Raw genomic sequence first — 17,142 nt, forward strand, 5'->3', positions numbered from 1 at the left:
ATATGGTTTGATTTTCCACCGGCGTATACGTGTTTTGGGCGGGAGGAGTTTTGCTTAATCACCTGTCTACGCTTCAGACACGATGATGTAGGTCGGTACACTAGACACATTACCCGCCCATCATGGTTATCCCAGGTTTTTCCTGAGCTGGAGAGGCTGAATCTACACGTGGAAGACCTGACGAGATTATTGAATAAGAAAGATGGTTTTACTCGGATGGATGACGTCGATGTTGTCCGAGTATGCCTTCTAATACTTTTGTATACCGGCTTTTTAGGCAGAGAGGCCAGACAACCTATTCCGAATGATCTAATCAAATTGGTAGAAGACCTAAATGCGTGGAACATGTTTCTGTGGGGCTCGTATTTATGGAAAGCTACATGGAATAAGTTATCGTCTGCCTTGGATGATCGAAAAAGTTTGCATGGCGATGGTTCCAAATACACTTTGACAGCCTTTATTTGGGCCTTTAAGGTAAGAATTTTTATATAATGTTTCCAAAATTATAAGTAATTATTTAACAATTACTAATGTTTGTTATTATATTGTTTGTATATTTGGATTTGAGGCCTTTCCCGCCATGAAGACATATGCAATAAAAACTTCAAATGATATTCCCAGGGCTATTTCCTGGAAGAGGAAACGGACCTTGCAATGGGAAGATTTACTACAGTATACGACAATAAATAATGTAAGTTAACATAAATACTACTATATGTTTATAAACAAGTTATTACTAGTACACATTTAACTTTGTTTGATCTTTTATATTGTTAGGAGGCCAACACTCCATTACAGAGGCTGACACCCACGGAAGCTGAGCTTGCCACTGATTGGTGGTAAGCTAGTAAGCGTTTTTTTGATGGCACAGATGATGAGCAGCCTCCACTTCGGGAGCCATCACCTCACCCAGAGCTATCACCTCACCCAGAGCCATCACCTGATCGACCCGACTATACACCTCCACAACGACAGCCATCACCTATTATGGCATATCATCGAGCCTCTTCTCCACCATCACCGCAATATAGGCGACCGACAAAGTTGCCACGACGTTTATCTCCCTGTTCTCCACCTCCACCTCCACGGGATGAGTTAAGGGAGTTACGTGTTGAGGTCAATGCCTTACGTGAGGAGGTCGGTACTTTACGCAAAGACGATGGTGCATGGCGTGTTGAGGTGTCTACTTTACGCGGTGAGGTAGCCGCTCTACGTGAGATGGTAGCATCGTTGCATAATGAGGTTCATACTCTACGCAACGAGGTAAGTTTAAGATTTTTTATATTTAACTTGATGATAAATTTACTCGTAATTTCACTTAGATTAACTATTTCACTTAGATTGCTTAATAAATTCATTCGGTTGCTGCCAATACTGCTAAACTGTTTTTGTATTTTTGTTTTTTGGTTTTGTTTTTGTCTTTTGGTTGAAGTAATGCAATCCATTCAAGTTTCAATTTGCAGAAGAATAATAGTTTACTTTCGCAACACGAAAATGACTATCGCAATGCGGAAATGGCTATCGCAATGCGAAATGAAAATCGCAACGACAAAATCGCAACGCGAAATGAAAATCGCAATGCGATTTGTGTTTCGCGTTACGATTTTTTCGTTGCGGTTTTCATTTCACATTGCGATTTTGTCGTTGCGATTTTCATTTCGCATTGCGATAGCCATTTCCACGTTGCGATAGCCATTTCCGCGTTGCGATAGTCATTTTTCGCATTGCGACAGTAAGTTTCGTGTTGCGAAAGTAAACTATTCTTCTTCTGGAATGTTTATATATGTTGTCATTTTAAATGTTTATATAAGTGCTTACTTCTGGAATGTTATCTGATGCATTTTGTGAACTATGATAGAATAATGACTTGGGTGAATACAATGCAAGTTTGAAACATATTTGTCTTTGTTTAATATCATGTCTATTTATTTACTGATTTATGTATTAATTTTTTTAGCGGCCCGATAAGGTGGATGCTTTACGTCAGGTTTTCCTTGCACGACGTAGTTCACGCATCAGACGGCGTGCATGTGCTATTACATCTCCGTTCACCCCAATGGTGCGAAGACTCCGCAAGAAGAAGCCTGACTCACCTGTTATCCCTCAAGAGTCCCCTCCAATCGTTCAAGAGGCCCCTATCATCCCTCAAGAGTCCCCCCCACCGTTCAAGAGGCCACTGTCATCGTTGAAGAGGTCACTCCCACCATTCCAGAGCCCGATTCACATGGGGTAATATATCGAATTATTGAGAAACCCCCACCGTTGCCGGACATGATGGATGAGAGTTGGCTCTCGTATGAGTTACCGGCTAGTACCCTTCCGATATCTGAAGTGGAGAGGAGACAACTACCGGAAGCAATTCTGGATAATACCCTTTGGGCTAAGACCGCAGTTGATTTTTATCTACATGAGCGAAGCCAAGGGTGTTACACTGACATAAGCAAACTCAACGATGAGATGTATTTATTGCTTAATCGGTCTTGGTGGGGTGTGTTATTAGGGGTTGAAGACAATGGCTATTTCGATGGGGAGGTAAATCTTATATATGATTTTGATTAATTTTTTTAAAAATTAATGTAATTCACTAATATATGTCTTTTTTTGTAAAACAACATATCGATGCGTGGGTGTCACGTCTTCTAATAATAAGGAAGCTTAGGAAAAATAAAAAAAATTCGCGATATACAATAATACCGGTGGCTTTTCACGCAGTTCACTTGAAGAATCAACGAGATGAATCATTTTCGTTGGGCAATGGACAAGCTAAACTTTATCCTGCATGGTGGGAGGTCGATAATGTTAGTGTTTATTTTTAAATTTTTTAAAGGTGTTCATAAATAAGTGCGCAAATAAATGAATTATTACTTATGATTGCAGGTGTTTATCCCTGTTTTGGAACGTTGTCATTGTCTTCTCGTCCAACTTCAGCTCCCATCCCTAAAGATAATAGTATATGACAGCATGATAAATTACATATCACTGTCTGATTTGAGAGATATTATCAAGGGATGGAGCTCTCATTTGGCTAAATTCTTGGATGGGATTAATTATTGGACTCATTCTGGACACAATAAGCCAAAGAAGTTCAATGTCACAGTTGTCAGAGACAAAACCGCGCCACAACAATCACCGGGAGCCAGAGGGGATTGTGGTCCTCTCGTATGCATGTGCTTGGCACGTTTGACAATGAGAAGCATAGAGTTTCTACCTCACACCGATAGAGATAGAGCTGCAGTAGGCTTGTGGTTTCGGCATTATATGGCTAGAGCGATATATTCGAGACGCTGCCTACCTGCATCCGCGTTATGAAAGTATCCATTGTTAATTGGTAAGTCAAATGCAAGTTTTGTTAACATATATACTCCTTTTGGTTTGAAAATGTTTGTTTAAGTACCTAGAATTCAATAATTTGCTGTTTGTAGGTTTTAGATGTGTAGGAAGTCTTGTTTGAGCAAATGTTTGGTTTCTCTGCAGGTTAATCCTTAAGAGCTGCGTGAAATGGATGTACGGGTGCAAAGTTGATTCATTGATTCATAATTGATGAGAAATAAGAATTATTATTATTTTTGATTGTTTAATTGATTTGTAAAAAATGATTTGTAAATGTTGATTTGTTTAATTGTGTACATAATCTTATTTGTGCTGTTTAATTGATTGAAATGTAATAGTTGATTTGTTGATTTTCAATCTGCATTGTTGAAGGCAAACAGACTATCGCAACACGAAACTGACTATCGCAACGAGAGAATCGCAATGCAAAATGAAAATCGCAATGCGAAATAAAAATCGCAACGAGAAAATCGCAATGCGATTTTCATTTCGCATTGCGATTTTCTCGTTGCGATAGCCATTTTCGCGTTGTGATAGCCATTTTCGCGTTGTGATAGTCATTTTAGCGTTGCGATTTCCCCGTTGCGATAGTCAAATGAATGTCTAATAAGTGATAACAACTGAACATATCATAGCAATGTTCAAACTCAAGTTACTAATACATGTCTAACTGAAAATGTTAAAAGTGCACACATAAAATACACATAATACAACGTTTGCATTTAAAAATCACCTAAGTTAACAGTCCCAAAAGGTGAAGCCGGTTGTGATTAGGATTTTGAAGATGATTGCGATTTTTAGAATCTCGTTGCGAAAGTCAGAATCGCGTTGCGAAAGTCAGAATCGCGTTGCGAAAGTCAGTATCGCGTTGCGAAAGTCAGTATCGCGTTGCGATTTTGTATTATCGTGTTGCGATAGTCAGTATCGCATTGCAATTTTCCAAATTCGCATTGCGATTTACTTATTCGCATTGCGAATTGGGAAAATCGCAACGCGAAATTGTAAAATCGCATTGCGATAGTCATAATCGCGTTGCGAATCTGAAAACTGATTTGCGATAATGGAGATCGCGTTGCGAATTAGCGATCACATTGCGATTTTGGTGGTCATTTTGGCAAATCCAGAAAAAGTTGGTTAAAATCATATATTATATGGGATTTTTGGTCACTGAGGTTATTTTCTCTTAGAAAATTGGTATACATAATGTATAGACACTTTTTAAATTTATGTCGATACTTTTTGTCCAGAATGAATGCCAAAGGGGGTGCACTCATAAAGTATCGATACATTTTAAAATGTATCGATCCCAAAAACATCGAAACCGATAATTACAATGTAATAGGTAAATTAACAATGTAACCGGTACAAAATTACCGGTTTTATGAGATAATAGGTCTACATAATGTATCGACACTTTTTAAATTTGTATCGATATGTTTTTAAAATTACGCGTGTTTTTTCCTTTATTATTTATATATGTTGACAATGCTATACAAACCTCAAATTGAGAGAACTCTTCCACTACGAATACCAACGTTCATAACAGTTACAATCAGTTCTTCATGTAAATTTATCGATATTATGGTATTCAAATTAGGTTTTGATTGATTTCCAGATTGGACACTTTTTTCCCTTCATGTGTTCGATAAGTATGTTGTCAAAACCCTAATTTTTTAGAATATTAGTCTTCAGAAAGAGGGGTTAAGTTTTAAAGTTTGGTGTTTTTGAATGGTTATAGGTTGAAAGTTCAATCTTTATTCACGAAGATGATGACCTTCAAATGGAGCCCCACGCCCCAGCGTATCAACATTGAAGAAAATCGAAAGCGACCAGTAAGTATCAATGTATTCATGTAAATTGTTCTTGAAATGGTAATTGGATTAAAGTATTTAATAATTTTTAATTGATTCAAATCTCTACAGTCTGTCTGGATGCCAAATGATAAAGGAAACTCATAATAATGTTGATTACATAGCCAATAAAACCCCCTTGCAGGGTCCAAATGGTAAGCTATGAATTGTTAAGGTAAGTTTCATTAGAGGGTTTAGGGTTTAGATCCCTCTAACGTAAGGAGTGCATGATTGAACATTACATATAATAGTTGTATTCCATTGTTGAAGAATTGTTCTTAATTTTATATAAGGATAGGTGTAATGATATATGTTCATGTTTCGAGACCAATTAGTTAGATGCGTGCAGTACCCTATATCCTCGAGGTAGAGCACAAGAAATCTGACACTTAAAGATTTACCAAGAGCGGTAGTTTTTGCTTTGCATGAAGACCGAACCTAGAATCAACTTTGCAATTATGCATATACTGCTGAAGAGAACCTGCTGAATGATAGGATTTGCACATAACTGCAAACATTTTATGGGAAATCCTGAGATCTCTGCTGTATAATTTTAGTAGATTAATTGGGTTTAGGGTTTAAAATACTTGCAGTTGTGTGCAAATCCTTATATAAAAGAAAGCTTGCCTTAAAAATTCTTAGCTTACCATTTGGACAGGTTTTATTGGCTATGCAGTCAACATGATTAACCTGGATAATCCCAGTTACAGAACTGATTTCGGCCATTATTTGACTCTAGTTGATTGTTTGGATGTGTGATGCGGATGGAATATTAAACGATCTCGTAAGCCACAATCAAAATAGACTAAGAGATGAAATTTTGTTAATGTAGGGGAAATTTTGTATACGATTCATAATTTTGTATGTGAATGTAATTATGTATGAGATGAGCAAAGTTAGCAATAGGTTGTTGTACATGTTTCTTATACATAATAGGAGTCATGTTGCTACTTACGATATATGGAGATCATTGTCATCATGTGCGAGACTGAATGGCCATTCCATTTTGTCTTCGAAAAAACCAGTTGATGTTGGTTGTGTGCTTGTATTCAAATTGAGCTTGACTTGAGGACATGTTAGTTTGTTATGACATTCACAGTTGTAAAACCCACATCGCCTAATTTTCTTCTCGACCTTGTTCTTTGGTACTTCTTTTCGCTTGTGTTGAGGGTCGCGAACATTGTTTACTACACTGCTCTGGTTGACTGAATCATTCAAACCAAACGAGTTTTCAAATTTTTATGTTAGTCTTTTCATCTCATCTCTTGCGATTTTGAAAGACGTGTCTTTCTTTGATGCAATGTAGAATAACCTACTTTACATTGCACGTAGAGCAACGAACCTTTCCATTTGCATTACTTCTGGAGGTACATTCAGGTCAAAAAACCTGGGTGCAGAAGCCTTCGCGTCCTTAGTCCACCTACTTTGAATCAAAGTCCCGGGCAAATATGTGTAATCCAAGTGCTTCAAAATGTGAAGTTGATGGCGACACGGAAGTTCGATGGTCTCAAATTTTTTGTAAGAGCAATTTTGGGTTTTCATACAATAATCAAAACTAATTTCAAATGTACTATTTTTTTTCTTTGTACTTTGTCAAAATATAATTTTGACATTCATCTGATAAGGACTGAATCACTTCCTGAATTCGGTACAATGTCTCCCGTTGAAGTTCATCTTGGAACACACAAAAAGATTCGCGTGTATAAATCTCAGCAGCATGGATTTCAAGGTTGACCAGTTTTGTGATCTTGAAGGGCTTCGTCTGGGAACTTAAGTAATCCGCTTTCAACTCATTCATATGCATTTTACTAATTCCATATTCAATTGCACGAAAAACATCTAAATATGTTTTCTTTTGTTTCAGTGTAATCGCGAGTGAAGCATTCATAGACTCGCACATTTGTGTTGAGCGAATATTGGCAAAGAAATTACCGGTTAGATATGCTTGTGCCCATAAGTATCGAGTATTTCCCTTCTCAATCACCCATGGATGTTTTTTGATGTTGAATTCTGAAACAACCGAACTCCATTGAATATCAAATTTGTCGGTTGTCCACCAGGAAGCCATGCATTTTGAGAATGCTACTGTAAATTTTGGGTCATTAATGTTAGCTTGTGCATTGCGAGAAAGATGCTAAAAACATAATATGTGTTTAGCATAAGGGATAACAGATAACCCTCTGCATTGCCCTATCCCTGTCGGTGACAACTAAAATAGGCAATTTATTCATAATGGTTTCTAAAATATTCTGTAGCGCTCACTCAAAAGATTGGGACGTCTCATCACCGATTATGACAGTGGCAAACACAATTGTTTTATAGTGATGAATGACACCGACAATAGGCATAATTGGTCAACCGTACAAATTATCTTTGTACGTTGTGTTGAACACAATTAAATCATCGAAGAATGTGTAATCTGATCTCGATGTAGAATCCAACCAAATAAGATTATTCAATGCCCCTGATTCATCTACCGAGTATATCATAAAAAACCCGGGATCATCATGTTTCTTATAATCAAAGTAAGCATAAGTGCATTCACATCCTATCGACGATTTTCCTTTACTTTACCTCTTTGAAGTGCATTGTAGAGGTCTTTATGTGTCCAACATTATGATAGCCCCTGCCTGCTGCGTTAATAGTTCATTATTTATGACGTGCCAACACCGACCTCTTTCAATGGTGTTTCCTCATCGATATCAGCCCTTACTTACAGCTCTATTAGAACGCATAAATGGTGTCATAGCAGGTGTGCACATGCATGATTATGTTTCTGATACTTACTTACCCAGTGATCATTTGTATTTATTGATGTAACTGCGACTCTAGCCTGCATCATGTTCTTGTGACTGGCGTATGAGTACGTTGACGATCAACAATATTGACTTTTGATACTTGAAACCCTTCTTTGAAACAACAAAATTCTTGTGTCTTCACATTCCCTGCCACGTCAAGCCGTGTTGTTCCCCGACATGCACTAAACCCATGTTCCCGTGTGAATCTCTTGTAAAAGTACCAAGCTTGATCACGTGAAGAGAAGAAGCTGACCAACCAATCTATCAGATTCATCAATATTATTACTTCATGACATTCCTCGGTAACATTGTCTGCATCAGTATAATCCATGGCAAAAATTTGTTGTGTAAGTTCAGTGGTCCCAACAGGAGTTGATGGAGATGTAAGTAAAGGTTTATTGAACAACATGTTTCAGTCGTGCTTTCAATAGGATGTTGTATTGGTAGTGGTAGTTGAATGGTGGATACAACATTAAATTCGCAGAAGATATTTAGGTAGTTGAAGGGTGGGTACAATAACTTTAAAGTAATAGGTAAATTTACATTGTAAATGTTAACATTTATAATAGACTTTTTTAATGAAAAAATTCGTAAACACAAAGATTTGTTTCCAACGTGGTTCTCAAACATAAAGTTTCCAAAATAGTGTTGATATATTTATTGTAAGTATCGATCCTCAAAACATGGAAGCCAATTATTATAAAGTAATAGGTAAAATATATTGTTTAATGAGATAACAGGTAAACAAAAGTGTCGATACATTTTATAAAAGTATCGACCCCAAAAATATCGAAACCAATAATTATAATGTAATGTAAATTAACACTTGTGGAATTTGTGTCGATACTTATTCCAGAATGAATGCCCAAACGGGGTGCACGCATAAAGTGACGATACATTTATTAAAAGTATCGATCCCAAAAATATCAAAACCGATAATTATAATGTAATAGGTAAATTTACAATGTAACCAGTATAAATATACTGGTTTTATGAGATAATAGGTCAACATAATGTATCGACACTTTTTAAATTTGTGTCGATACTTTTTTTTCCAGAATGAATGCCCAACAAGCTGCACGCATAAAGTGTCGATACATTTAAAATTGTATCGATCCCAAAAATATCGAAACCGATAATTATACTGAATAGGTAAATTTGCAATGTTACCGTATAAATAAACCGATTTAGTTAGAAAATAGGTCATATAAGCGCTACCTATTACATTATATAAGCGTTACCTACTATGTTATTGCACTTGATAATATTTTCGGTTAAATGCCTATTTTATTATATAAGCGCTACCTAATATGTTATTGTACTTCATAATATTTCCGGTTAAATGAAATAACATAACCGGTCTAAATTTTAACATGTCACTTGTTTAACCAGTCACGCAGTTTTTTAACCACCGCACAGCAGAACTTCCGGGAAAACATGTTTGGAAAATAAAAATAAAATTGTATTTTCATTAATTAAAAGTATTTGGCCAATTATTTTCTCAAAATAATATTTGATAAACGAAATAAAAAATCTTCTATTCATGTGAATTTGAAACATGATCAATGATTTAAATCTTTTAAGTAATTTTAGTAAAAAATAAATGTCGTTTTATCTTAATGTTTTGAGTTCAAGCAACAACGATATTAAATTCTGAATAGATATTATGTTATAAATACTCTGAATTATTTAAAATTATAATTTTTTTTATATCTATGTCATTTTGAACTCAAGTCATTTATTAAATTTTGAAATATTTATTTTATCTTTCTCAATTCTATAGAACATTTTTGGTAGAAACAATAAAAATGATTTTTTTAATATTTTCAATTTTTGGTATCTAAACATGATTTCAAAATTTAACCAAATGTGATTCCATCATTGTCTTTCATTTTCTAAAAATAAACAGAGTGTGATACCGTCTTAATGTTTAGATACTGCTTTTGTAAAATATTTAGTTATTATTTGATTGATTATTCTAAAAACATTTTATGAATTCTTTATCATTTGGTATGAAAAATTAGAAAGGAGTTTAGGTGATAGTACTTAAGAGTTTACTTGCTCATTGACTGAACCAACACCATATATTAAAAAGTTTTAATATGAAAATAAATGTTCAAACTATATTTTTTAAGTGGTATCTAAATATGTTTTTGATTCATATGGTCTAACGTTACAAACCTACTACTTTAGGTGTTTCGACCGTAGCATTAAAAATTCCATTACGTGACACATGTCACGCTCTGGTAATTTTGGAAATTTATTTAAAATAAAATTATATTTTTATAAAATAGCCCAAATTTGCAAAAAAAAAAAAAACTTAAAAACTTTGAAAACTCTAATTTTAATCCCTAAACTCACATCAACCGTCCATCGTCGCCCTTTGCCATCGATCTCACCTCCACTCGACAACCAATAACCCCATGAACAACCACCAAAACAAGAACCATCTAACGATGAATAACATGATCCCCTCGATGAAGAACAAAGTTGCAATCGTGACGACGGCCAATCCACACGATCTCGACAGTCAATCCACGGCAATGATGATGGAGTCTTGCAAAGACGACTAGGATGGCAAAGACTGGCGACGACGACCGTGGCCAACAAGGAGGTAAGGTTAAGGTTAATTTAAGGGATTTGTGATTTTTAGGGATTTGGAAGTTTTTTAAAATTAAGAAAAATTAGAGTTATTTTAAATATAAAAAAAAATTTAAGTTTTTTAAATAAAATTAGTAAATGATCAAAATGTGACACGTGTCAATTAACAGAGTAATTTCAGGATCGAGGCAATTTAAGTGGTAACTTTTGCATCGTTAGACACTTAAATGAAACGAAAAAAAATTAAACAACATTTTGAGAAAAAGGATATAATTTAAGCAATTTTTTTTTATCAGACCTTAAAAAAATAAGCTTAAACTAAACCTGCACAAAGATCCATTTCTCTTAATAATAAATATAAGTATATTTTAATATTTAGGTTAACAAAAATAAATAAATATTCAAATTATATATCTTTTTGTTTAAAGTACGTAAATTTTTTTATCTAACTTGTCATTCTATTTTATTATTATTTTAAGGTTGATCTATTAATGTCTAAGATGGACCGAGTGTGGGTGGATGACAGATAGTAGAATCGTCTTTTGAAAATTTTAGATTTTCTTATATTTTAGATTTTTTAATATTTTTTATCAATAATCTTTTTTTGTTCCATAAAATTTTATAAGTTCACTCCCCTCTAAAAATTTATAAATTCGACTCATAGCATAAAATTTTGCGTCCATCCCTATTGTAGACACTCATTTTCTTAAAAGATAACTAGCAAGAGTTCCTCCTCCTATTAGGACTCTTCCCACCATATCTTTTAAAGCAACAACCATACCAACAAACGTGCAACAACCGAGCAACGAGTCTAGTCGCATTAGGATTCTATTGTTAATAGGATTCTAAAATAGTTAGTTTTTTCACTATAATACATGTAATCCTCATCTGTAACACACGATTTACATACAAAAATACAGAGGAAAGCAAGGAAATACAAATGCAAAGCTATTGTAACGATTCGAAAAGGAAAAAGGTAACTCTTTTTTACTTTTGATTCGATCCCTTACATTTACTATTTAATTATTATTTTTATTTATTTAACTTTATTTATACGCACATTTCCCTTGTTACTCATTTATTTAATTGTTTTGTTGTTATTTTTTTATGTAATATTTTTTTACATTTATGCATTTTCTTTTTTACTTTAGTATATATATTTTTAGATTACATATATATATATGTTAATTTTCATTATCTGTTTATTAATTTATATATATTTACTATTTTTTATGTTTTTATTATTTTATATATATACATATTATCATTTCGTTTATCTTAATCTATTTATTATTAAATTTTATTTTATATTTTTCCCCTCTTGCTTTTATTTATTTATTTACTATGTATATATTATTTTCACCATTATTTTCTAGTATTTTATTTATTTCATTTGCTTTATGGACTTTATTATTTATTTTTATGTCTTTTATTTTATTATTTATTTCGTTTCTTTATTTTTAATTTACTTGTTTCGTTAATTTATTATTCTTTCCTTCGTCTTTCTGTTATCGTTTATTATCTTCTCCATTTCATCAGTTTTCTATTTTGTTAGTTTTTTTACCTTTTTCCTAACACGTTTTTTTATTTTTCTAAGAGTACGCTTTCAAATCAAACTAATTGTAAGTAATTGAATCGGTCTGTAAATTTTAATTTAAGTTTAAATTTTGCAACTAAGACAACCAACAAATTAATTAATACCGAAAGGGCGGTTCAAGAGTGCTAATCTTTCCTTGACCGTAACCGACTCTCGAACCCGACATATTTTTGGTAAAAACACAGATCAGTTAAGATGGTGTCCGACCCACCTAAATTCGTTTTAAAGTGGTCGGTGGCGACTCCCAACCCAATCATTTCAAGTCGAAGCCCGGTTCAAGAGTGCTAATCTTTCCTTGACCGTAACCGACTCTCGAACCCGACATATTTTGGTAAAAACACAGATCAGTTAAGATGGTGTCCGACCCACCTAAATTCGTTTTAAAGTGGTCGGTGGCGACTCCCAACCCAATCATTTCAAGTCGAAGCCCAATTCGGGGCCCAACCGAAAGACGGTTACGACAGCTTGGCGACTCCGCTGGGGACAGGTAAGTGAGTCAGACCGAAATTAATTTCCGGTTGTCTTTTTTAGCGAAAATTACAAGTTTAAATTTTAATTTATTTATTAGATTCTAATTGTTTATCTTTGATTATTTTTCAAATAAATAGTTGTACTGACGTTTTTTTAATGATTTCAGATTTTTCAAAATTTTCATCTCAGACTCTATACCTCAGCTCCGAACCCTTTTAAGTGGGGGTGAAAGCGACGCCTTCGTGGGAATTTATTCTCCGTATGGGCCTAGCAAGTAACCTTCGGGATGCATATACCTTATGCCTTCGTGTGAATTTATTCTCCGTATGGGCATAAGGGAATGTTTCCTCTCGAGTTTAATTTAGTCCACACGAGCTTGTAATGGGCTTAGGACCAAGGGTCTGGTAAGCCCAAGGGGGCACCGAAAAAGTGAACTCGGGTACCGTTTTTTAGAACTTAAACCGAGAGGCTATGGAGAATTAGAGCACACCCCAAAACCTCATTCCAAACCCTAGGTTATTTTGTTTCATGCTTTACTTTCTGTTCAAAGCATGTGAACTAGAAATTTATGCGGTTAGGACTTGTTCAAAATCAACTTGCGGGATAGAGATCATATCCAGGTAGGAATAATAAACATGTGGGGTAGATATCATGTAGGGTAGGACTTTTATTTTCATGATTGTTTTGATTATTATCTTTACCTTACTAACTCTTTTCATTTTTTCTCTCTTTTATTTTTATTTCAATTATCTATATCATTCAAAAGAGGTGTTGATCCACCAAAAAACGTGTTCGTTAACCATAAATAATTTGCATTAATGGACAAAGGGGTTGTAATACAAGAGATAAGAATGCAGGGGTTCGACTATGGTAAGAAAAGACTCAAAAAGAAAAGGAGGACAATCTGCAGGCAACTATGTCACATCGATCAAGAAAACGTGGTACCCACAATCAAGTACATCAAAAGTTAACTTTTCAAAATGGTTTGACAAAGGTGGTAGGGGCAAGACGAGAAAAAGATTATTAACCTCGAGAATCCATTCAAAGACAACAAGAACAAGATGGCAAGTCATTGTCGACAAATTCAAGAAACAAGCAAATGAACTTCGGATAATCCCTTTGATGGGATTTCAATGGAGTTTCTGATTCAGCAAAGGATGAAAGCCAAAGATGAGTCATTCGATACTTTTGGGAACCAGTACAAAAAATAACCAACATTTTAATGGTTCATCCAGAGGTTGGAGCGGTTCAACAAGTTATTCAACCGGCGAAAGACGAAGACAATTACTAGTTAACCTGTTCAGGGTCTAGAGGATTTAGTCCGGATGTACCTTTAAATATGTTTATTGTCTCTTAAAAGATAAAACACTTTTGTCCCAATAAAGATTATTTATAATACATGTTTTTGGATCAATGCCTCGAACATTTCATGCATTTTTGCATTTTGCATCTACATTTCATTTTTAAGCATTTCATAACATGAAATTTCTTCATGGAGGATTCGATGAAGTGGTCTTAACCACATAACACCACATGGAAGCAATATTTAACAATTAAAGAAAAACTGAAATCAGTGCAGGGGAGCTTGATCAATTGATTGTAGGACTAAGCCTGCCAGGATGATCTGAGAAAGAGTCCACATCTCCTAAGGGCTACGATGTGAAGTTGTTTGCAGTTACCACATAGGAACCCCAAACATTCTCGAGAACTATAAGGCACTGAAGCGCACTTAAAGGGTTGTTTTGTTGAACAGTCTTTGATCTTTTATGTTTGTTTAATCTTTTAAATGATTGAATTTATGCTACCTTCTAAGGTGGAGAAATTGAACAAAAATCTTTAGTTCTTCGAATTTAAATAAATAAGGATCTTTAATTCTTAAAGAATTATAGATCGAATTACTGCATCACTCTACTCGAAGATCACGGAGCATCAAGAGATAGACATATCGAGCATATTCAAATTGAGCAAGATGATCGAAGACATCAGAATGAATTGATCATTGGTTCAACACCCTTAAACACTTGTTTGGGCTTTTTATCCTTTCTTTTATAACCATGAATCAGACCTACGTTACGTGCCTTAAAAGTCTCTTCTAATCATACATGGATTCTTATAGATTCATACCGCCCATCAGGATTAATCTTTATTTGCAAAAATAGTGTAATTAATATGATAGAGAAAAATAACAAAGGGGGTTCAAGACGTAAATTACTGAATGGCGTCTTGAAACCAAAGGAGGATTCGAGTTGAAAACCTGAAAAGGCGACTCGAATACAAAATTAGGCAGCTGAGGCGATACACAAATTCCTTGATAAGGCATCGCACAATCCGATCGTGACTATGAAAGCTGGGAATCGGAGAACACTTCCAATAGAGGAGCATGCAAGATACCCCATCAAACCTTTGAGCATCAAATAAACAAAAATGTCAAAACCTTTGACCAAACACAATAACCTGAGACTTTTTATCATTCCTACTTAACCATTTCCCAAAAATAGATTTGATCTTGGCACGTGTCAAATAGCTATAATTGTTGAAGGATAACAATGTAATTAATTCTTTGATATCAATAACTCTAGTTTTATATTTGTCTCAATTGTAAAACCGTGAAATGACACTATTTTCAAAACTTTTGATTAAACATTTTTCGAAACTCTTTTTTGATATTTCAGAACTTTGAAAATAAAGAGAAAGAAAAACATTTTTTTCAAAACAAGACAATCTCTCTAGAGTGGATCTTGGTAAATGATATGTGCTCTCAAACACAAAGCTCATGTTTAAAATCAATGTTGAAGCAAGAAACGAGGAACAATGAGGGCATTTTGAATATTCAACATCAAATGCTGGGGCATTTTTAGATTTAACATCAAATGTTGATTTTTTAGATTCAACATCGAATATTGAGGCATCTTTGGGAATTCAATATCCTGATATGAATTATCAGATCTTCCGAAGGTCTTTCCTCCACGTGCAGGAAATAGCAGACAAAAAAATGAGATTCTATCCGATGAATAAAACAAGAACTAATTCATTATGCATGCATTTTAGAGCATCATTTTTTCACATACATAATTTTTGCAGTTTTAGAGTCAAGTTTCAACTTCAAGATGAAAGATACTCGATTCAAAGCACATTCAGAAATTGATGGTGGTTGCTCAACTTCACAGCGAAAGGGCAACTGGCTGTCGACAAATAACTTTCCAATTTCATTCAGAGTTAATTTCAACTTCACATCGAAGTATATTGGACTCGAAGCGACATAATTTGCTCGAGAGTATATTTCAACTTCACGACGAAGGATATCTAGCTCGAAGCCAAACTTCACAATAAAAGGGTCATCCACGGTTTTAACTTCACGACGAAGGATATCCAAGTCAAGGCTCAACTTCACGACGAAGGGGCCATCTGCGATGCCAACTCCACGATGGAGGATATCGTGTCATTTGAAGCTCAACTTCACGACGAAGGGGCTTCCCAATTTCAGAGCCAATTTCAACTTCACAGTGAAGAATATTGGACTCGAGACAACACAAGTTCAACTTCACAGTGAAGGGACGGCTGGTTGTAAACAAACAATTTCCCAGTTTCAAAACCAATTTCAACTTCACAACGAAGGATATTGGACTCGAGACAACACAAGTTCAACTTCACATCGAAGGGACGACTGGTTGTCAACAAACAATTTCCCAGTTCCAGAGCCAATTTCAACTTCACGGTTGAGGATATTGGACTCAGAACAATACAACTTACTTGGATTTCAACTTCACGACGAAGGATATCCAATTCCAAGGCTCTACTTCACAACGAAGGGGACATCCACAGTTTTAACTTCACGACGAAGGGAATCGTGCTCACCATTGTCTCTCTTGAGACAGTTTCCAAGTTTTGTCTCTCTTGAGACAATTTCCCTTGAAACAAAATCTTTGAATATCTTTTCCTTGAAACAAATTTCGTCTCCCTTGAGACATTTTCTTTTGGAACTAAGTTTTGTCTCTCTTGAGATAGTTTCTCTTGAAACATATACATTGAAAACATTTCCCTTGAAATGAATTTTGTCTCTCTTGAGATAGTTTCCCTTGTGACAGTTTCCTTTGAAGCATATTTTGTCTCCCTTGAGACAATTTCTCTTGAAGCATAAACTTTGAAAACGTTTCCCTTGAAATACAAAATATTTGAATCAGTTCCCCTTGAAACAAGTTTTGAGACTGTTTCCCTTGAAACTTCAATCTTTGAATACAATTTCTCTTGAAAAACAAAAAAAACCTTTGAAATTGTTTCTCTTGAAACACAAAAAAACCATTGAAGATGTTTCTCTTGAAACACCAAACCCTCAAGTTCGATTATATTCAGCTTTGAGGGCACATCATTTACAACATAACTCAAGGCTAGAAGGGTTATCTGCCAACCAAAGACCTTCGAGTTCGACTACGCTCAGCTCCAAGACACATCATTTACAGCATAGCTCAAGGAAAGAATGGCTATTTGTCAATAAAAT

Source organism: Hibiscus syriacus, unplaced genomic scaffold, assembly GCF_006381635.1.
Source record: "Hibiscus syriacus cultivar Baekdansim isolate YM2019G1 unplaced genomic scaffold, ASM638163v2 tig00000991_pilon, whole genome shotgun sequence".
Lineage (NCBI taxonomy): Eukaryota > Viridiplantae > Streptophyta > Magnoliopsida > Malvales > Malvaceae > Hibiscus > Hibiscus syriacus.